The sequence below is a fragment of the Pelodiscus sinensis genome, chromosome 6 (assembly GCF_049634645.1).
Source record: "Pelodiscus sinensis isolate JC-2024 chromosome 6, ASM4963464v1, whole genome shotgun sequence".
NCBI lineage: Eukaryota > Metazoa > Chordata > Testudines > Trionychidae > Pelodiscus > Pelodiscus sinensis.
In genome coordinates this window covers 25,779,484-25,803,666 of record NC_134716.1, presented here as the reverse complement: position 1 = coordinate 25,803,666, position 24,183 = coordinate 25,779,484, and the positions used below count along the sequence as shown (strand labels likewise).

At 40.3% G+C, this 24,183-nt stretch overlaps 1 protein-coding gene across 4 annotated transcripts in view; it reads right to left on the bottom strand.

The window, feature by feature from the left end:
- PTPRD (protein tyrosine phosphatase receptor type D) overlaps nt 1-24,183 on the bottom strand; it is a 1,779,541-nt gene that overhangs the window by 1,181,088 nt on the left and 574,270 nt on the right. For all 4 annotated transcript variants that reach the window (XM_075931585.1, XM_075931599.1, XM_075931586.1 and 1 more), the window contains exon 5: nt 7,891-7,934. The gene's annotated coding sequence lies outside the window, so the exon portion shown is untranslated. The remainder of the gene's footprint in view (nt 1-7,890; nt 7,935-24,183) is intronic.

The window sequence follows — 24,183 nt, the reverse complement described above, 5'->3', positions numbered from 1 at the left end:
ACATCCCTATGATATCCATAATATATGTCATGTTCATCTTTTTGTAGCTGATGCAGTACTGAATGCAAAACATTTAGTGAGAGAATGAAGGACAGAATTGTGTGTGTGTATGTAAAATCTTCCTTAAATATCAAATCACTTTTACAAAGAGCTGAAAAAGTTTTCAGCATACATGAATTTGTTGCTGCTTCTTATTGTTAGTGGATCTAAGAATAACTAGAACCCTTGGTCACAGATTTATGTATATAACATTAAAGCTTTGATACACATCTTGAAGATATTTCTGGGCTTCCTGAAGTGCCTGGTTTTATAAACTAACGAAGTCTATTTAAATTTCTGTTACACTAACAAATTGTCCTGGACTACTCATTGTTTTTCAGCTTACAGACTAACCAGGTTACCTCTCTGAGATTTTGTTATGTTAACAGTAAGATCTGGAGCTGTATCTGTTAATTTAAGATGCTTATTTTTGAATAGCAATGAAAGTGAGGCTCCTGGAAATCTATGCGGGAGGTCCTGAGACAACCAAAAGAAAACAAACATAAACAGTTGATTATTACTCTTATTTAAGATTAAATGCCTCCAGTCTTGCAAGAAATGGCATTTCTCTCTGCAAATGTAATCCACTTTAGTCCCAACTTCAGCAAAGCATTTAAGCTACTGCACTATTTCTTCCCAAGGTGCCTTGTCCCTCTATTTTCCTACAGCTTCAGGGTGTAGCCGAGTTAGTCTGTTACGGAAAAAAACAACAAATGGTCTGGTAGCACTTTATAGACGCTCTAGCTTTCTGCCACCCACCACCCTTCCTTTTTTTCCCCTCTCCTTCCCCTCTCCTATTTATTTTGTGTGTGCACATCCTAAACTCATAACTCAGGTCTGAAGAAGTGGGCTGTGCCCACAAAAGCTCATGATACCGTCTAAACGTTTTGTTAGTCTATAAAGTGCTACCAACCATTTGTTGTTATTTTCCTGCAGCCTTTCTTTACCCACCTATCAAGAAACAAATGATTACATCTATCAGAACCAGGAAACCTGCCCAAAAGTAAGGCACTGAATAATCATGGTACTAAAGAAGCACTCAAGGAAGACAAAGCAGTTGCAGGTGTGTTAAATGAACTGTTTTGCAGTGGTCTTCCCTGAAGAGGATGGAAGTTCCCACACCTGAGCCATTATTGTAAGATGATAAATCTGAACTGGGACTGGATGATAGGGAATGAATCACTCAATAAATCAGTCTTTTCTGTTCATTCCCTCTGAAGCATCTGGTGTACCACAGATTTCTTTCAGTGCCTGTTTTTCCAAGCTCTGAAATTTATGGCACTAGGGTCCCACAGGAGAAGACATTAGAACCTACACTTCCTAAAGGAACTCATAATTACAAAGATATATTGAGGATTCTGGAAGAGAAGTTCATAGGTGGAGGCTTGTGTAGATATAACCTTACAGATTTCCTGGGACGTCCACTTCAGAGAAGGGATGATTCTAGGAAAATATGGGAGGTGGCATCCCTACCGTTGAGAATCCTCTTTTATAGGACTCCAGAGTAGTGTTCCTTCCAATTTTGTTCCATCCACATGCAGAAAAAATTTCCTTATGTGCACCCAGGAATTTGTGAATATGCACCACCAATAGAAACACATGTTATTGGCTATAGGTGGCTGTGGATGCTCTATTAATCAGCAGGGTGGCATTTGAATCTCTCCCGGGTGGCCACCAAACTGCTCAGTTTACAGTGAACACATAAGAACAGAAGAATGGCCATACTGGGTAAGACGAAAGGTCCAGACAGTGGCCAGTGCCAGGTGCCCCAGAGGAGATGGACCAAAGACAATGATTAAGTGATTTGTCTCCTGCCATCCTTATCCAGCCTCTGACAAACAGAGGCCAGGGACACCATTTCTATCCCCTGGCTAATAGCCTTTTATGGACCTAATCTTCATGAAATTATCTAGCTTCTTTTTAAACTCAGTTATAGTCCTAGCCTTCCTAGCCTCCTCTGGCAAGGAGTTCCACAGGTTGACTACGCACTGTGTGAAGAAGAACTTTCTTTTATTAGTTTTAAACCTGCTACCCATTTGGTGTCCTCTTGTTCTTCTATTATAGGAACTAATAAATAACTTTTCTTTATTCACCCTCTCCACACCACTCATGATTTTATATACCTCTATCATATCCTCCCTTCGTCTCCTCTTTTCTAAACTGAAAAGTACCAGTTGCTTTAGCCTCTCTTCAAATGGGATCCGTTCCAACCCCCTAATCATTTTAATTGCCCTTTTTTGAACCCTTTCCAAGGCCAAAATATCTTTTTTGAGGTGAGGAGACCACATCTGTACACAGTATTCAAGATGTGGGTGCACCACAGTTTTATACAGGGGCAGTAAGATATTATGTCTTATTTTCTATGCCTTTCTTAATAATTCCTAACATCCTATTTGCCTTTTTGACCGCCACTGCACACTGTGTAGAAGTTTTCAGAGAACTATCCACGATAACTCCAAGATCTCTTTCCTGATTTGTCGTAGCCAAATTAGTTCCCATCTTACTGTACGTATAGTTGGGGTTATTTTTCCCGATGTGCATTACTTTACAAATATCCACATTAAATTTAATTTGCCATTTTGTTTCCCAATCACTCAGTTTGATGAGATCTTTTTGAAGTTCTTCACAGTCTGCTTCTGTCTTGACTATCTTAAACAGTTTAATATCATCCGCAAACCTTACCACCTCACTCCTTTTCCAAGATCATTTATGAATAAGTTGAACAGGATTGGTCCCAAGACTGACCCACTAGTTACCCCTCTCTATTCTGAAAATTTATCATTTATTCCTGCCCTTTGTTTCCTGTCTTTTAACTGAGGTATATTATTGAAAGACAAGATGAATCACCATGATTTCCATAAATTAGATACTTTCAGAATTTCATAGGTTCTAAAATACCATTGTTATTGAGAATAGTGATAGAGATGTAGCCATGTTACGAAAGCTCATCACCTAATAAATAATCTTGTTAGTCTTTAAAGTGCTGCATAGTCCTGTTGAATGTTATTGAGGTATGATTTGTCTTTTAAAATGTATTTAACAGACATTGTATTTATCTTAAATCCTTAGATGCAGTATGCATTGTTACATTAACAAATATTGTAAATAAGCAAAACCAAAATACCTTGACACAGCACAGGAAATATTAATATCTTAAAGGCATCCCTAAATTTGGGAACTAAATTTAATGGCTAGCATTAAATTTATGCTTAGCAAAGATGCAGGAAAGTAGAATCTGACATAATAAAAAATTTCACCAACTTTTAGGGATTTAATGAAACCAAAATGATTACAAGTTTCCCTTCCCATATTTCAGAACATATTTTTCATTTCAGCACTGCAGGAAGGAGTACTGCGGAAAGGGACCCAGGGATCATAGTGGACCACAAGCTAAATATGAGTCACCAGTGTGACACACTTACCAAAAAAAAAAGCAAATATGATTCTGGGATGCATTAACAGGAGTGCTGTGAACAAGACATAAGTAGTAGTTTTTCTTCTTTACACTGATTAGGCCTCAATTGGAGTCTTGTGTCCAATTCTGTGTACCATATTTCAAGAAAAATGTGGAGAAATTGGAGAGGGTCCAGAGAAAAACAACAAAAATGATTAAAGGTCTAGAAAACATGACCTTTGAGGGAAGACCAAAAGAATTAGGTTTGTGGAGTTTAGAAAAAGAGACAACTGAGAGAAGACATGATAGAAGCTTTCAAATATCTAAAAGGGTATTACAGGGAAGGAGAAAAATTGTTCTCCTCGGCCTCTGGTAATAGGACAAGAAGTAATGGGCTTAAATTTCAGCAAGGGAAGTTTAGGTTTGACCTTAGGAAAAACTGTGGAATGTCCATCATTGGAGATATTTAAGAGCAGGTTGGATAGACATCTATCAGGGATGATCTAGACAGTGTCTGGTCCTGTCATGAGAGCAGGGGACTGGATTTGATGACCTCCTGAGGTCCCTTCTAGTTCTAGTGTTCTAAGATTCTATGATTTTCCTATTTAAAATACTGGAAATTTCAGCTTATTCTTAATACTCAGAGTAAATCATTTAAAAAAGATAGTATTTGATCATTAAAAATTATTACAATATGATAGGGACAGCTACAATAAGATCTGTCTCTATATGCAACAAAAATATTGAAAGAAAAATATTGGAAAAATGTTCTGTAACTTTCTGTTGTCATCAATACATTTTTTTAAGAAACAGCCACAGATAATATTTTTGACTTCTCCAAGTGTATTTTTCTTTCATTTTTGCAGCTTGTTTTTATTTAAAATTATAATTGTCCTAAGCTTTGCAGCTACTTGTTTCCCATAAGTAAATTCATAGTGGGTATTACAGTGACACATTTAAAAAGGTTTTAATTTCCTAAAGCTATTAAAAAAAGCTCTTTGTAGAAAACAAGTGTTTGAAGTTCAAATGAAAGACAATATCTGAATAACACTAATCCGCAAGAGAATTCATGGCACCTGCCAGGCACTGGAAATGTTTTATAAATGTTGTCTTCTGCAAAGTCGACTGCAAACATCGTAAGGACTTTTGTAAATATGTCTAACAGACTCTTTGTTTGAGTAGAAATATTGAACTTCCCACCATCATGATTATAAATGAAAAAAGATTATTCTAGGTTTTTTTTTAAATATTTGACTAATAGCCACTCTCTTTTACTCTGATATTAAGTTTTCAGAATGCACATACATTTAAGTGTTTGAAAATCCTTTTTTAAAAAATATAGTACAAAGGGTTACAAAAAAGCCTACGTGACACATATTTGTAGGTAAACACATAGTAAAATGAACTGGAAAATAAAGGATCACTTGAAGCTTGATGCTCAATATCTGAGTAAACTGCAATGCAGCTGAGAAGTGTGGCTTATTATAGGAAAGAAAATTATGATTTTATATTAGAAAATATTTGTTTATTTGGGACACAACGCCACATCCTGTGTGTCTGAATTTTCTAGTGATAAAAATAACTAGATATTAATTTTCAAACTACATCAAATTAATTTGACCTGATCCATTCAAATTTCACTCTTTTAATTAAGTATAATCTTTACAAGCTGATGTTTTAAAAGAATTGAAAGCTAAATTAACCATAAATCCCCAGAAAAAATAGCTGGACATATAACACTTTAAAGTTTTGTGATGTACTATATCAAAAGTCATTTATGATACTTTAAAGGGATACTGAAATATTAAAATATCTGAAACAATATTTGTCACGAATATTAAATAAATGCAATAGTTTACTTTATAATGAAGTATAGTTTTAATAATGAAATAAGTTTAAAATACAATCTACTTTTAACCTTTATAGGTTATGTGTGTACTTACTTCAGTATTGACAATAGTAATTTATTCACTTTCACTTGGATACATAATCAGTTTCTAATGAATGTCTCTTTCTATTTGTTGTGAGCAAGAAGAATGCTATGGTACAAACTTACAAACACTACATAGAAAAGTTTTAAGCCAGACAAAACTGTTTGCTTTTAACTTCTTCCTCACCCCCCATATTTTATTGGAACAATCAAACATTCTTTTCATCTATATATGCTCAAATAGATATTATAACAACATAGTTAAAGTAGGACTTAGTTCACCATTATGTTATTTGGATTGGTGCTGATGTAATTCCATTGATGGCAGTACAGTTTGAACAAAGTAAATTGGAGTAATAAAGGTAAAATAAAACCAGTATTAATTAGCTGTATCATCATTATCATCATCACAATATTTATTTATCTGTTGTGTTTGTGTATGTAATATTGTGATACAAGACAGGTTATTAATAACAAATGAAAAAACAGCACACCAGCATATTTTTTTCTTAGGAGATATTTTCAAACTGTGCCCTTAGCTGATCAAAAGAGAAAACAACATGAACTATTTGATCAAAACTCCTACCTACATTTAACATCACAAAAAATAAATCCACATTGGTTTTTCCTCGTATGGAAACTTCCTCCTATGTAACTTTCTCTCAGTACACTTAGTAATTTTCAATCAAAACTGGCTACCATTTTGATTGCAATTTTCATTTTATTACAAATTACTCCTTGTGACATGTTGCCCCACTTTTTAGGGTTCCTGAAGGTTCCTCTGAGCTTTCCCATTCCACCAGCCTGGACACTCTTACCCTGTCCTGCTGCATGCACACAGGTAGGGACACACCCAGCTTCAGAATGACTTCAAGACTGGAATCAGTGCTGTGTAAGCAGGCTTTCAGCTAGGAAATTGTCCAGAACTCATGAAATGTAAGTCAAAAATTATATTGTCTTGCACAGAATTCTATACAGCATAACCTCATAAAATCCACCCCTCTCTCAATGTGGAGGAAGACACACACAGCTTTTTGTTCCTCAGCATTTATAAACTGCAAAACGTGGTTTAGCTTCTAAGTGATTATAATGGATAGCAAACAGATCAAAGCAGATCATTGTCATTGAGCAAATAAAATAAATACACAAACTAAGCTTAAACACAATAAAGAAATTGGCTACAAATAATAATTCTCACACTAAATTCTGCTTTAGGTAGGTTGCAGAATATCTTGAAGACAAAACTGCTTTTGCTTACAGCTAAAATTTCCAGGTATATAATTCACATGCTAAACACCATTCATAGCCTGGGTTCAGTACCCTCCTTCCCCTTTCCCTTTTGTCTTTGTTTCTTAGATGTTTCCAGCAGTCATCTTGGGTGGGGATTCAGTGAAGCATGAAACCAGTTTAATCCACTTCCCAGCCTTAAGTAGGATTTGCATAAGGTGGGAATCTGATGTTTCCCAGTATGACACACACCCTTTCTTAGTGGAAAAGCACTGTAAATCCAAGATGGGCTTCAGGTTCAGGTGACATGATCACATGACCTTGCAGTGTCAAATAAGCATCCCAGGAAACTTCTCAGGAAGGTGAAAGGTTAATATAATCAAAGTCCTATTGTTCTTCCTACAGGAAGTGTGCCTTCCTAAAGCAATTAAGGTCTACTGGAGTGTTTATTCTACAGGGAGGTCAGTTGACTGGGATCTTTCCTAAGAAAATTAAGCTTTATTCTTTATTGGGTGTCATTTAAGATCCCTTACAATCATGCTACATAGGATATTTGTTGAATCGCCATTTCTTCTGATCTAACAATATCCCATCTCCTGCCCACTCTTGGGGAAATGCTAACTGGATGTAGGACTGGTGTTAAGGGATGGTTCCAAACATCTTGTGGTGCTCCAGCTTCTTGACAGGCTGACTGATGTCACCAGGACTCTTCTATTGTCCACAGAAGCCAGAACAGATAATAAGTGAGGATCTACATGTAGTTTGCATAGAATAATATATATTTTGTGAGCACTCTTTTGGCTATATAGCATACAAACTCACACACTGTAAAGGTGGCAATTACTACAGATGAGTGCATTTGCCCACACTATTTTGCTCATAATTCTCTGCAACTTTCTAGCTCAGGTAAACTTTGGATACTCACTAGTGGAAAATTATTCTAAGGAACATTATAATTGAAGATTGCCTCTTTTTCAGATTTGTTACCAAATCTAGAGGAATTAGTAGCTCACATTTTCTTTTACTCACTGAAAGCTTGTTGATACTAGTGTCAGAGATACCAGTGAAGCACTTGTTATTCAAAGCTCTCACTGAAGTCAATGGGAATTTTGCTTGTATAAGGAGGCAGAAGCAGGTTTAGCATACATAGTATTGGAAACTGAGTGGAACGGCATAATTTTTCAAATTAATGGACAAGGTACACTGACTTTAAACTCATAGCAAATCATTAAAAGCTGACAATCGCATTCTCTAAATTTTATAAAAATATACTCAAATATAAAGAACTGTTTTAACTTACTCTTCTCCAAGGTACATCCTGTTGTTGTCTCTCAGGATAGAGATCTAAAACAAAAATTGAAAAAGAACATTTTATATCATCACTGTTTACATTAATTACTATTTGTGAGATATTTTCTGTTTCTATTCACTATCTTTTACATGAAATAGTACTCATTTTCTGCAATAGTCCTTTGAAAAATGCTTATTTGTAACCATTTCAAAGGCTGTATATGGAACTATGTCAATTAATCATAGCATCAGCAATGAAAATACACAAACAACAAAAGGGGAAAAGTGCAACTCCCATTAATGTTACTAGGAATAGCACACAAAAATGGAAGATAAAATAGGCCATTATTAGTTAAAGATTTGGAGATTGTTTACATGAAAATTATTTTTTTCCTCACACATATTCAAGAAGACCTATAAAGTGGTACTGAAGATGCAACTGAAAACAAATTTTATTGTAAGAGTTTTCGGCTAAAGCAGAGAACAATTTTCCATGCCACAAGTGAATGTTTGATACTATTCATAGATCCGAAGGGAAATGGATAAGTGGTCAGAGTGCAAGTGAAAAAGTCCAAAATGCATAATACCCTGTGGATCATAGGTTGTATTAACAATAAAACAATTTATGATGTGACTGACCGTGCAGTTTATCACGGTGCAGTACACTTGTAGATCACATATGAAATAATTCATGTCATTCCTAGCGTCTCTGATACAAGAACTAACATAATTATAATAAACCAAGTAGATGAAAACAGGGGATTAAAATAGACTAAATCTTTTCAACCTGTGTTCACGATACAAATAGCTATGAATTTAGTCAATTTGGAAAAAGACACCAGGAAGTCTGCAGCTGTGCTATCAAGAGTTTTGCCATTTTTAAATATTGCAAAGCTTCAATTAGCAAACAAGTTACATACTTTTCCCTACATAAACACACTTCCTCTGAAATTTTACAGAGTTTTGGACAGTTTTCAAAATGTTTTTGAAGTTCAACTTTAAATACTGTGACTTGATCTTGTCACTTGTTATATTTGTCAAAATGTCTGAAGCTAGGTTTGCTGATCGATATCTACATGGAAGACATTGAAAGAAGTACAGAATGTTCTGTATTAATTTTGGCCTTACATTTGTAAGGGGAGATATATCTGAAATGAAAGATAATTCTAGCAACTTCTTCAAACTCCATTTTTAACCCCAAATTCCTTTTAAGTTAGAAATCTGCCAGATGAGTTCAAGTACACAGCACCTAAATCCCAGAAACCTAACAGTACAAATTGAATGGGTGAGTTTCTCTCCTGGGGAACCTGCAATCTTATTACCATTGTAAATCGGGCTTTCACAAACCTTTATAATAGTCTACACTACACCTACTCTTATTCATAGACAGACCACATGTTTACCTAGAGCACAGAAGGACTCACTTTCCTAGGGACATATCTACCACCTCTTTAATGGTTCCTTTTCATTTGGCCCCTCCTTTCATCCCTCCAAAAGACAGTTGAGGGAATGAGTAGTTTAACCCAGTGATTTTCAAAGTATGGTTCATGGCCCAGTACTGGGTTGCCGAAAGACAGGCACTGGGTCACCATGTTATAGGGTGACAAGGTGACTACAGTGGTGCTAAGTCCAGCTTCCTGCCTGTTCTGGCACTGTGCATCATGCTGTGCCCTGGAATCAGTCAGCAGCAGGTCAGGTTCCTAGGTGAAGGAAAGTAGCCAACTCTCACAAAATGAAAGAAGTGAAACAGGCAAAAAAAATGAAGCTAATCCCATTTCAAAACAAATCCAAAATGAGTTCCGTACATTTTTGCTCAGCAATACTTGAAGACAAAGGAACTGGTCAACAGGAGTGTGGAGCTAAAGCTTCGGGTGGGGACAGCCTGTGGAGCTGGTCCTGCTGATGGCCATTTCCAGGGTGCAGTGTGGCCCACTGTGCCAGGACAGGAAGGAGGCCTGCCTTACCATCCCACAGCCCCAGTGACCAGGAGCTGCTGGAGGGTAAGCCTGAGCCCCAACAGGCTGGCCCAGCCTGTCATAGCCCTAAGCCCTCCCAAACCCAGAAATCCCTCCTGCACCCCGAACACCTCCTCCCTGTCCCCATCCCATAGCCTGCACCCCTAGACAGAGCCTACGTCCTCTGGGCCCCACCCACATGTCCCAGTCCAGAGTTCCTGGCCACATACTAAACCCTCTGCCTTACCCCTCCAGCATATACCCCAAACACCTCATCTCTGGCCCCACCCCAGAGCCCACAACCCTAGACAAAGCCTTCATCCCTCACACTCTTCCTCACTCCAAACCCCTCATACGCATCCTGGAGCCTGCACTCCAGTCAGAAGATAAAATTATGCTGGGGCTGGGCATCAACAATTTTCTTCAGCAGGGTCATGAGAAAAAAACCTTTGAAAATCACTCTCTTAACCTACAGGTAGTTTAATAGTGGTTTTCCACATGTTTTCCCTCCCTCTCCACCCATCCACTTCCCAGGCGAGGGGTGAAGCGACTACTTGTTTGGAGAAGCAAGTTTAGGAAGCGTCAGCAACAACAAGTGAGGAGTTTGAAAGTAGGAGAGAAACCATAGCAAGATGGAGAGGGAGACCCCCAGCAGTTAAGAGCAAGGTTGAGCTCTGAAGAGTGATGTGGCACTAACTTCCTTCTCCATTTTATTGATCATTTAGTAGAAATGAACAAGTCTTAATGCCAACTGCTTGGAATGTTATTTTCAGCTTGAAAGAACAAAGCTTCTTCTGATTTCATTTACACTAATTTAAAGCAGAAATTAGTCCACTGAAGTCAAGGGTATTACATTTGTGTAAATGAGCTCAGAATCTGCCCTTAGCTGTCCAGGAACTTTAAACCAATTGATGGATTTTGAACAGTTGTAGGGCTAGGTAATATCACGCAAACATGAAGAGAGCCAGAATTATTGTTATTGATAATCTTTTATGGTGTTCTAAATGCATGTGGCATTGTAAATGTAGTAAGTCAGTGCCAAAGAGTTAATAGGATTATTTCCACGCCATCTATAATACAAAAGCTTCAGAGGGGTAGCCGAGTTAGTCTGTAACAGGAAAAACATAAACAACAACAAATAGTCTAGTAGCACTTTAAAGACTAACAAAGCATGTAGATGGTATCATGAGCTTTCATGGGCACAGCCCAGTTCTTCTGATGACAATAGTGTTAGATATCCAGATCCAAGAATAAATAAGGGAAGGAGAGAGCGGGGGAGAAGGAAAAAGAAGGGGGGAAAAGGAGGAAAAAAGGGGGGGGGAGGAAGAAAAAAGAGAGACAGTGAGTAGATAAGCTTCAAAGGGGTAGCCGAGTTAGTTTGTAACAGGAAAAACTTAAAAAACAAATAGTCTAGTAGCACCCCCTCCCCTTCACTTATTTATTCTTTTATCTGGATTTCTAACACTCCTGTCATCTGAAGAAGTGGGTTGTGCCCACGAAAGCTCATGATACCATCTACATGTTTTGTTAGTCTTTAAGGTGCTACTAGACTATTTGTTGTTTTTTTAAATCTATAATACAGTCATGTGTTCATATTCTTTTACAAGAAAAATGTTATTGCAGTGAATTCAAAACTTTATGAAACAAATTGATGACAATATGTATGAAATTACATTAAAAAACCTTTTCATTATTTTAACCCATCATTTTGATTACAATCAACCTGTTCACTTCTGTACAGTGACATAAATACAAATCCAGTAATGTTTTGTTGAGAGAAAGTAAAGACAAATGTAAAATGAAAGTAAAGACATCTGCAGGTGCAACTTACAAACTAACAATTGCCCATGTTTCTCTCCCAGGAGAACAAGTTTGTTTATATGATGAACATCTGTGTTGCAGATGAAAGGCACTGGATAAAATGTAAGCATTAATAATTATTAGGCACCTTATTAGTTATCATGATTTTTGGCATTTACTTTAAACCTGCTGCTGTATTTTTCTAGAATTCCAGTGCTGTTAAGATAATATTTTCAGAGGCATAAACAATAATTCAGTGCCTCAATTAACTTTCAATGAATATTAGATATTTCTATCTTTGAAAAACCTTTCCTTTAAAAACTAAGGGAACATTTTTCAAAAACACCATAGTTTCTCATTGTAAATTAAAGAGATTTTGTCTCTTAAGGCTCAGATTTTTCTAAATATTCAGGCATTGTTGTACCCAGTGTTGCAGTGCCTACATGATTTAAGAACATCTAATTTCAGTGATTTTCAATGAGATTTGCACTCTTTAGACTCCTGATCTCATCGAAAATCACTTTTCAAAATGAGATTTATGGTCCTAAATCATTTAGGTGATGCAACACTGAGCAGAGCAATACCTGAACACTTTAAAATTATGGGTCTTCAACATATTTTATTTTACATTTGTTAAATCCTCTTTTTCCCTAAGGCTATGTGTATACAGCATCATTATTTCTGAATATTTCACACTTCTCCAAAATAACAAAGATTGGGTCTACACTGAAGGTCATTATTTCGAAACAATGGCAAACTGGAGGAATTCTTATTCTGACTCCTTTAACCCTCATTTCATGAGGAGTAAAGGAAGTCAAAGGAAGAGTGGTCTTTCTTTGACTTCCTGCTGTGTAGACAGCGCTAAAAGCCGAATTAAGCTATTCCAACTTAAGCTACACAATTGACATTGCTCAAGCTGAGTAGCTTAATTCGACTATAGCCCCACTGTGTAGATGTGCCCTAATAGAATAATATGTTACTAAGCAAAATGCTGAAGATAGCAAGAAATCCAGGGCAACATTTTGCCCCAACTGACATTCATGGGGTAGCAAAGGAATAAGTACATAGTGGTAAGAGTTTCCCCACCCCTTCAAAGTTGTAAGTCCCATGTATTTTGAAAAATATGGTTTTAGGGAATTTTCTGCATTACTTGATTTACTAAAAGTATACAATGCACCCACTCCCAATTGCTGGTAAATTGGTAAAGCAGCTTACATGCAGTGACTAACGGAATGTTAAAAATAAAAACAGAACAAACTTTTTTTTCTTAAAGATTGTGTGAAGGGAAATTAGAATGTTTTCCATGGTTATTATTTTGTTAAGGTTTAAATTTGTATTTTTTAAATATCTCCCAATGACAGATTTCTACTTAGAACCTATTGGCTATCCTTTTCTATTTATAAGTTAGGCACCTAGCTGCTTTTACAAGTCCCACTATTTCTAGATACCAAAATACCTTTGAAAGTCTCCATTCCACAGTTCAGATTTAAAGAAATGGTGACATAGCTTGACAAATATTTGTAAAATCAGGAGTTATGATGAGACTTTTTAATAGGCACAGGGTATGAGACATCTTAATCAAAATATTCTTCCCATAGAAGTGGGGGTAGTGGGAGACTTCATAGATTCCAAGGTCAGAAGAACCATTATGATCATCTAGTATGAACTCATGTATAACACAGGCCATAGAACTTCCCAAAAATAATTCCTATAGCATATCTTTTAGGGAAAAAAACCTGTTCAATCTACATTAAAAATTTCCAGCAATGGAGAATCCACCATGATCCTCGGTTATTTAGTCCAATGGCTAATTACTTTCATTATTAAAAATTAATACATTTCCATTTTGAATTTGTCTAACTTCAACTTCCAGCCATTGGATTATATTGTATCTTTTTCTGCCAGACTGAAGAGGCCCTGATTAAATATTTGTTTCCCAAATAGATACTGCTAGATTGTATTCAAGTGACCCCTTAAGGTTCTCTTTGTTAAATTAAATAAATTGAGCTCCTTGAGTCCATCACTACAAGGTGTTTTCCATTCCTGTAATCATTCTAACAGCTCTTCTCTGAATCCTCTTCAATTTATCAAAATCCTTCTTGATCTGTGGACATCAGACTGGACACACTATATCAGCAGTGGTCACACCACTGCCAAAGCAGTGGTCACACCAGTGCCAATCAAGATTCCCATTTTATGTACTTTATGACTGCATTGGTTCTTTTGGTCACATGTTTAGTTATCCACCATGACACCCAAGTTTCTTTCAGAGTCACTGTTTCTCGGGATAGAGTCCCCTTTCCTGTAAATATATCCTATATTCTGTGTACACATTTATATTTATCCATATTAAAATGCACATTGTTTGTTTATACCCAGTTTACCAAGTGATCCAGATCACTCTCAATCCGTGACCTTTCCTCTTCATTATTTAATACTCTGTCAATTTTTGAGTCAGCACATGTGGTCTGGGGTACTCTATTGATATATGATGGAGACACGAATATGTTTCAATACACTGAAGGCCACTGGGAAAAAGTTGGCTGTATTTACAGAATGTAATTTCTCTAATACATTTGCAACTGGGGTCTTCAAATCAAATCTGTATGTGTGAACTTATATGCATAAGCTGACGGGTGTCACTTAACAGTTCATAATATTTACTATCTATCAAATGTTAGTGAGATGGAGAAAAAACTATCAAAATTAAACCACTCTTGAAAGTACACTCAATTACTATCAAAAGACTTAAAGTATTTAACCTTTAAAGCAAGAATGTTTGCCTGGTATTGATTTATTAGGAATTACAAGCTAAGAAAACATGCTGTGTTTCACTTTGTTGATTGCCTTCAAGGATCTTTTTCTTTACAAAGGCCAGCCATCTAGGGAATACTTAATTCCTCAGAATAGCTTGTCAATTAAAGGCAAATATACACAGTGAAAAAGCAGAGGGGAGGGGTTGGGAGAAAGTTAACTAGAGAATTATTTTGAATATCAAAAGCTTTCTTGTTGGAGCTGCGAATTAAATGGCACCAATTGCCAAACTTAGCACATTTCAAACACTTGCAGAGTGAACATTAATAGAGGAAGCAAGAAAGATAATATTTTCAGTGCTGTATGTCCATATGCAAATGTAATCATATTCAAGAAAAAAATAAGGCATATTGGATCAAACAGTGTCATTAGATACAAGCAACAATTCCCACTGATGTTACCATGAACTCAAAACTGTAAACTGACCTCACTGGGAATTAAATTTCTGTATTATATCCACAAGCAGAATTTGTTCCTTTAAATATTATCTAGCTTACAGTAGAATTACAGCTCAGACTAGCTACTTCCATGATTCTAGGATGCATTAACAGGAGTATTGTGAGCAAGACATGAGAAGTCATTCTTCCACTCTACTCTGAGCTGATTAGGCCTTAGTTGGAGAATTGTATCCAGTTCTGGGCACCACATTTTAAGAAAGATATGGAGAAATTGGAAAACATCCAGAGAAGAGCAATAAAAATGATTAAAGGTCTAGAAAACATGAGCTATGAGGCAAGGTTGAAGGAACTGGGCTTGTTTAGTTTGGAAAAGAGAATACTGAAAGGGGACATGAAACCGGTTTTCAGGTATCTAAAAGGGTGTCACAGGGAGGAGGGGAGGAAATTGTTCTCCTTGACCTCTGATAATAGGACAAGAAGCAATAGGCTTAAACTGCAGCAAGGGAGGTTTAAGTTGGACATTAGGAAACACGTCATAACTGTCAGGGTGGCAAACACTGGAATAAGTTGCCTAGGGTGGTTTTGGAATCTCCATCACTGGAGATATTTAAGATCAGGTTAGACAGACATCTATCAGGGATGATATAAGACCATGCTTGGTGCTGCTGTAAGGGCAGGGGACTTGATGGTCTCTCAAAATCCCTTCCAGTTCTAGTATTCTGTGATTCTATGATTACATTTATATAAACATCTACTTCTTACTAATAGGTATCTCAAACATAAGTGACTAAATATGTGGCAATCCACACAAAAATTATCTTTATAATGATTCTTTAACCCTGTAGTGTTGATCACAATACATTCCACCAAAATATTTAATATTTAGTGAAAATGCAATGTAGTCTTTTTATATAAAGGATGTTAGAAGAAAATCAAGCAACTGCTGACGGACAAATTATGAAAATCAGAAATCAGTCCTCCATTTTCCACCTTTGCTAAAATAACTCCAACCAGTACAAAGTAATATAGAAGACACATGCATAAACAAAGAGCAAATCACAAAAGATTTTTCTGGTATCAACAATCATTCACTGCCGAGGCTCATTAAAGAACCATAGGGGCAGCTATCTACCCATTTTATCACAACATATATCAATAATCAAAGATAGCATTCAGTAAACTTAAAAGTGCTTTTCCACTCTGCTTTTTGAAATTTAAATATGGAAGAGAGGTATTTTAATTCTCTGTTACCCATCCCAGAAACTCTTGACAGCCACCAGTTATGCAATTGCATCCCGTTCCAATATCTGTCATTCTATACAGAAACAGTGGAGAAATATGTTAGCTCGAAACTTCTGTTAAATTTAACAATGTACACATTTTGATTTTCAAATATTAGCTTTCAGGTGGAAGCTTGAAAGTTAACAGCTCAGAAATGAATGGGGGCTATTGTTTCAAGTTGCCCGCCGACATGGACACATTGCTATGTCAGTTTAGGTTTAATTTTCTGAAGATTATCTTGACAATCATAAGCTAGAAACCTTTTAAAATATACATTTAAATTGTGTAGCACCATTAGGATGTGAATAAAAGGAGCATAATTGTGCAGCTATGTAATCATGCCATCTCAGGCCTCCTTTGTGTGTAAATGATAATAAAAGTGAGTCCATATTCATAGTATCTGAACTTGCAAACACAACAATTCTTTGAAAAATAAAAACCCTACTATTACGCACATAAGCCTGTGAGTCAGTGACTAGGGTGCGTGCGACCAGGAGCAGCTAACAGGGAGTTTGGAGAGGGAGTTCTCCAGGTAAAAGAGGAGTAAATACGGGACCCTTGTGGTAAGTGGCTGTCTCTAGAGTGTGTTTGTGTGTGGGGGAGGGAGGTTATTTGCTGTGTGCTGAGCTTGTGTTTGTCTGTTTGGTTTGTTTGTTTGTTTGAAGGAGCTTCTAAAAGGTTTGAAATCTAGAAGCCTCTGTTAATTGGCTGAGCCTGAGTCAGGGGGATGGGCTATTAGGACTTCATAAGGTGTGAGTCAGCGACCAGGGAGCTTGTGAACAGGAGCAGCTAACAGGGAGTTTGGAGAGAGAATTTAGAGGGGGAGGTTAGAGGGCACTAGTGACTTCTGGGTTTCTTTAAACATAACTTTTATAATCTACATACTAGACATTTAATAAGCCCAGTTTATATTTAAACTTATTCATAAGAAAAATGGAGACAGAAGCCCAGCAGCAAAATGGGGGCTATCCTGTTTATTGCGTCAAGTGTCACACGTATGATTACCTATCCTGTGGGTGGGTGGCGAATGTGTGCACCCGTTGCAAGGAGCTCCTGACCCTTAGAGACCAAGTTTGGCCTTTGGAGGCCAGGGTGGCTGAACTGGAGGAGCTAAGGGAGGTAGAGAGATATGTTGATGAGACTTTCTGAGACACTGTAGTACTGTACCACCTCCAGTCTGAGAGCCCCAGTGCCCTTAAAGAGGATGAAAGTCTCAAGGGAACAGAGCATTCAACGGGAGCAGAGGGAAACCATCCCGTAGTTGGTACCCTCCTCCCAGAGGATGTTGCGGTATCCTCTCGCACTGAGGATACCTCTGAGGGGGAAGGAATGCCAGCTGTTAGGAAGAGGCAGGTGTTAGTAGTGGGTGATTTGATCACTAGAAACGTAGATAGTTGAGTTTTTGATGACTGGGAGAACCGTATGGTCAATTGCTGGCCTAGTGCGAAGGTTGCGGATCTCTCGAGGCATCTAGATAGACTTATGTGTAGTGCTGGGGAGGAGCCGGTGGTCGTGGTACATGTAGGTACCAATGACGTAGGGAAGGGTAGGAGAGATGTCTTGGAGGCCAAATTTAGGTTGCTAGGAAAGAGACTGAAATCCAGGACCTCTATGGTGGCATTCTCGGAAATGCTTCCAATTCCACATGCAGGACCAGGTAGACAGGCAGAGCTTCAGAGTCTCAATGCGTGGATGAGACGATGGTGTAGGAAGAGGGGTTTGGCTTTATTAGGAACTGGGGACACTTTTGGGAGAGGGGGAGCCTATACAGGAAGGATGGGCTCCACCTAACCCAGGGTGGAACCAGACTGCTGGCACTAAACATTAAAAAGGCTGTAGAGTAGTTTTTAAAGTAAGAGATGAGGGAAAGCCGATTGGTGCAGAGATGCACGTAAATCAGATGGGGACTTCTCTTAGGAGAGAATCCATTGATAGAGATTCTCTAAGCTGTAGTCAGAAAGAGAGGAGGGGAGAGGACAAACCATGGGCCAGAGCAGAGAAATAATCACATATAAAGGAATCCAATGCATCAGGGAAGAGCAGACAAATAACCAGTGGCAAATTTTTAAAGTGCTTCTACAAAATGCTAGGAGTCTGACTAATATGATGGGTGAACTAGAGTACCTCATATTAAAGGAGGAGATTGACATAATAGGCATCACTGAACCTGGTGGTGAGGAAAATCTGTGGGACACAATCATACCGGGATATAAAATATATTGGAAGGATAGAGCAGGTCGGGTGGGTGTCGGAGTAGCACTGTATGTGAAAGATAATGTAGAATCAAATGAAATAAAAATATTAAATGAATCAACATGTTCAATAGAATCGCTATGGACAGTAATTCCATGCTCCAATAATAAGAAATTAGCAGTAGTATATTACTTACCACCTGATCAGGACAGCGATACCGACATTAAAATGCTGAGGGAGATTAGAGAGGCTACCAAAATAAAGAACTCTATAATAATGGGGGGTTTAAATTATCCCCATATTGACTGGATACATGTCACCTCAGGAAGAGAAGCAGAGATAAAATTTCTCAATGGCTTAAATGACTGCTTCTTGGAGCAGCTGGTACAGGAATCCACAAGGGGGGAGGCAATTCTCGATTTAGTCTTGAGTGGATCACAGTATCGGGTCCAGGAGATAACCATTACAGGACCGCTTGCGAATAGTGACCATAATATAACAACATTTAACATTCCTGTGATGGGAAGAATACCTCAGCAGTCCAGCACTCTGGCATTTAATTTCAAAAAGGGGAATTACACAAAAATGAGGAGGTTAGTTAAACGGAAATTAAAAAGCACAATGACTAGAGCCAAATCCCTGCAAGCTGTATGGAAACTTTTTAAAGACACCATAATAGTGTTCTCCTGCAAGGGTCAGTCCTGGGACCAATCCTTTTCAACTTATTCATGAATGATCTGGAGAAAGGGGTAAGCAGTGAGGTGGTAAAGTTTGTGGATGATACCAAACTGTTTAGGATAGTCAAGACAGAAGCAGACTGTGAGGGATTCCAAAAAGATCTCACCAAACTAAGTGATTGGGCAACAAAATGGCAAATAAAATTTAATGTGGATAAGTGTAAAGTAATGCACATCGGGAAAAATAACCCCAACTATACGTACAGTATGATGGAGGCTAATTTTGCTATGACAAATCAGGAAAGAGATCTTGGAGTTATCGTGGATAGTTCTCTGAAAACTTCCACACAGTGTGCAGCGGTGGTCAAAAAGGCAAATAGGATGCTAGGAATTATTAAGAATGGGATAGAAAATAAGACACTGAATATCTTACTGCCCCTGTATAAAACTATGGTGCACCCACATCTTGAATACTGTGTACGGATGTGGTCTCCTCACCTCAAAAAAGATATTTTGGCCTTGAAAAGGGTTCAGAAAAGGAAAACTAAAATGATTAGGGGTTTGGAACGGGTTTCATATGAAGAGAGAATAAAGCGACTGGGACTTTTCAGTTTAGAAAAGAGGAGACTGGGGGGGGGGGATATGATAGAGGTATATAAAATCAGGAGTGGTGTGGAGTGGGCGGATAAAAAAAAGCTATTTATTAGTTCTCATAATAGAAGAACTAGAGGACACCAAATGAAATTAATGGGTAGCAGGTTTAAAACTAATAAAAGAAAGTTCTTCTTCACACAGCGTGTAGTCAACCTGTGGAACCCCTTGCCAGAGGAGGCTGTGAAGGCTAGGACTATGAGGGTATGTCTACACTACAAAGTTAATTCGAACTTATGGATGTTAGTTCGAATTAACTTTGATAGGTGCTACACTAGTGCTCCGCTAGTTCGAACTTAATTCGAACTAGCGGAGCGTTTAGTTCGAACTAGGTAAACCTCATTGTACGAGGACTAAGCCTAGTTCGAACTTACTAGTTTGAATTAAGGGGTGTGTAGCCCCTTAATTCGAACTAGTGGGAGGCTAGCCCTCCCCAGCTTTCCCTGGTTGCCACTCTGGCCAACACCAGGGAAATTCTATTGCCCCCCTCCCGGCCCCCTTAAAGGGGCACGGGCTGACTACGGTGCCCGTGCCAGGTGCAAGCCTGCCAGGACCCAGCCAGCAGACCCTGCACCTGGCACGGCTTGAGCCAGCCATCCGATGCCCCCCAGCCCTCCGCCTCTTCCCGGGACCAGGCTGGCGGCTCCCGGGAGCTAGCCCGGGACCACAAGAGGCGGGCACCCGCCTGGGCTAGTGAGGACATCGTGGACCTCATCCACGACCTCTGCACTAGGCACAGGAAAATGGCTGTCTACGGCAGGAGAGCTGCCAGCCTGGCCACCCAGGAGCAGGTGTGCATGAAAATCAAGGTGGTCCACTGAGACCCCCGACCCTGAGCCCTGTGCTTACAATGGCCGTACTGGGTCAGACCAAAGGTCCATTAGCCTAGTAGCCTGTCTGCCGACAGCGACCAACCCTAGGGACCCTGGAGGGGATGGACCGAAGACAGTGACCAAGCCATTTGTCTCATGCCAACCCTCTCCAGCCTTCTACAAACTTTGGGCAGGGACACCACTTCTACCCCCTGGCTAATACCACTCCATGGCCCCAACCTCCATCACTTTATCTCACTTATCTTTAAACTCTGTTCTAGTTCTAGCCTTCACAGCCTCCTGCAGCAAGGAGTTCCACAGGTTGACTATTTGCTTTGTGAAGAACAACTCTGTTACTAGTTTGAAGCCTGCTACCCATTCCTTTCTTTGGTGTCCTCTAGTCCTTCTATTATGGGAACTAACGAAGAACTTTTCTTTATGCACCCTCTCGACCCCACTCATGCTTTTATAGACCTCTATCCTATCCCCCCTCAGTCTCCTCTTTTCTAAACTGAAAAGTCCCAGTCTCTTTAGCCTCTCTTCATATGGGACCTGTTCCAAACCTCTGATCATTTTAGTTTCCCTCCCCTCTCCCACCCTCTCTCTTCCCCTCTCTTCCACCTCCTTTTCCCAGTCTACCCGAGTTTTGTTCAATAAAGAGAGATTCTATTTTGTACATCAGGAAGGGGGGCTAGGGAGGGGTAAGTGGAAGGAGGTGAGGGAAGAATGGGGTACGAGCCCCCGATGAGGAGGACTGGGCTGGCTCTGCGGGCTTCTGGGGGTGGAAGCTCTCCTGCAGCCCCCGAATTGCCTCCTCCCCAGATGGCAGCCTGTGGCAAGTGTAGCCAGTCTGATGGCCGAATGCTGTGATGTGCCCAGTGTGGGTACTCCGGGCACTCCAAGCCAGGACTGCTTTGCAAGCGGGGCACCCCTGAGAACTGTCTGTCCGGGGTGGGGGTCGGGTTCCTTTAAGCACAGCCCTCGGTTAGCCTGAGACCGCAGCTCCACGCTCTAAGTCCTCCTCTGATGCCCTGCCAGCACTGCTTCCGGCCATCCTTAACCCCGGTTTAGGGTCCACTCTGTGTGGACATGCTAGTTCGTATTAGCAAAATGCTAATTCGAACTAGTTTTTTAGTCTGGATGCGTTAGTTCGAATTAGCTTAGTTCGAATTAACTAATTCGGACTAAGTTAGTTCGAATTAGCGCTGTAGTGTAGACATACCCTAACAGAGTTTAAAAAGAAGCTAGATAATTTCCTGGAGGTTAGGTCCATAAAAGGCTATTAGCCAGGGAATAGAAATGGTGTCCCTGGCCTCTGTTTGTCAGAGGCTGGAGAAGGATGGCAGGAGACAAATCGCTTGATTATTGTCTTCGGTCCACCCTCTCTGGGGAATCTGGTCGGCAGACAGGCTACTGGGCTAGATGGACCTTTGGTCTGACCCAGTACGGCCGTTCTTATGTACTGTACTCCCAATAACTCTTGTTAATTTTATGCTTCTTTCAAGAGTGCTGTAAGCTACTGTTGTACCCAGTAAGAGGAGTTATGTTAACTTGCAGTGACAGAAGTGTTGGAATTATGCCTAAACTGAGCCCTATTAGCTCATAAAAGAGCATCAGTACCTACCAGGAATATGGCGTCAAAAAATGTGTAAGTGGTCTGTATTAGTTCTGGCAGCTGAATTCCAACTCTGCTTGATAAATGGTAATGGTGCAATATTATCAGTCTGAAATGCTGGCATTAACATGTCACCCCACTGTAGTATCAGTAGATTACATAGATGGTAAGGTAGTATTTGTCTGTTGTTCTCTTTAAGTTTCTACCAGAGATAATCTTGTCTGTGGAAGTCATGTAATGTGCAGAATTAACACAGGCACATCTCTACTGATAACATAGTTTTCTCTATAAATTCGCGTGAGGACTTTTTCCCTATGAGTTTCATTTTGTGTTTGTCCTTTACATGAACTTACTGTAATCTTCTTGAAAAGAGCACATACAACAAGAGCACTGTTTAACAACTAACCCAATTTAACCTCCTTCCATTTTTTACTTTCCATTATTGCAAATTCAGTGTTTACGCAGGTTGAACCTTTGTAGTCCCACACCCTTGGGACCTGACTGGTGCCAAAAGAGAGAATTTGCTGAACCATGGAAGATCAATATTTTTAGCAGCATTACCAAGACTTTCACTGTAAAGAAACTTTATGGCACTGTGAGAAACTTTGCCATACCCATGTTATGTTGACATCCAGTTAACTAAAACCATGCCAGATCACAGATGTTGCTAGACCAGACACCATTGGAATTAAAGAGGTTCAATCTATATTTGTCACAGTTCCTAGCTAACTATACCTTTGATGCTTATTAGTGTCTTTGGGTATGTCTAGACTACAGAGTTTGTGAACAAAAGTGGACTTTTGTGAACAAAACTATACCTGCGTCTACACTACCACCGAGTTCTGTAGACATAACGTCGACAGAACTCAGCAGTTTTGTCGACGGCGATATACCTCATTCTATGAGAAATACAGGCAGTCCCCGGGTTACGCACAAGATAGGGACTGTAGGTTTGTTCTTAAGTTGAATTTGTACATAAGTCGGGTACCCCAGGTGTCCCCGATTCAGCCGCTGCTGAAACTGACCAGCGGCTGACTACAGGAAGCCCGAGGCAGAGCTGCTTTGCCCCCGGCTTCCTGGAATCAGCCACTGATCAGTTTCAGCAGCAGCTGACTTGGTGACACATGGGGTAGAGCATCTGGGGTGCTGCCAGGTTGGTCTGGTAGCTCCGACCCTTGGCGCAGCGGGACCAACCCGGCAGTGCCCCAGCTGCTCTGTCCCAGGCGTCCAGATTCAGCTGCTGTTGAAACTGACCAGCAGCGGCTGAATCGGACACGCCTGAGGCAGAGCAGCTAGAGTGCTGCTGGGTTGGCCTGGTAGTGCTGACCCTTGGCGCGGTGGGACCAACCCTGCAGCACCCCAACTGCTCTTTGGGCTGGCTGGGGCAGAGCAGCTGGAGTGCTGCCGGGTTGGTCCAGTAGCGCCGCACCTCAGCGATGTGGGACCAACCGGCAGCCCCCCAGCTGCTCTACCCCAGGCGTCGGCGAGAAAAGGCTGGTCTGCTGGGGGGGGGGGGAAGGCGCACTAGCTCCACCCCCCCAGCAGACCAGGGAGACGCGGAGTGGCTTTTCTCGCCGCGGAGGACGCGGGCGGCTGGACCACGGCGCGTCTCAGCGGTCCCACCGCCCGTGTCCTCCGCAGCGAGAAAAGCCTGGTCCGCTGGGGAGGGGAGGTGCACTAGTTGCGCCCCACCCAGCAGACCAGGGAGAAGCGGATCGGCTTTTCTCGCCACGGAGGACGCGGGCGGCGGGACCGCCCAGATGCGCCGCAGTCCCGCCGCCCGCGTCCTCCGCGGCTCTGCTCCGCGTCTCCCTGGTCTGCTGGGCCCCCCCTCCCCCAGCAGACCAGGGAGACGCAGAGCAGCTTTTCTCGCTGCGGAGGATGCGGGTGGCGGGACTGTGGCGCGCCTGGGTGGTCCCGCCACCCACATCCTCTGCTGCGAGAAAAGCCCCGTTCGTAAGTAGGGATCCGACGTAAGTTGGATCCACGTAACCCAGGGACTGCCTGTAATGCCTTTTGTCAACAGAAGGCATTATTTCATCTACACTGTCCTTTGCGTCTACACTCTCATGTCAACAAAGCAGCTTGCTTTGTCAACAGAACTGGA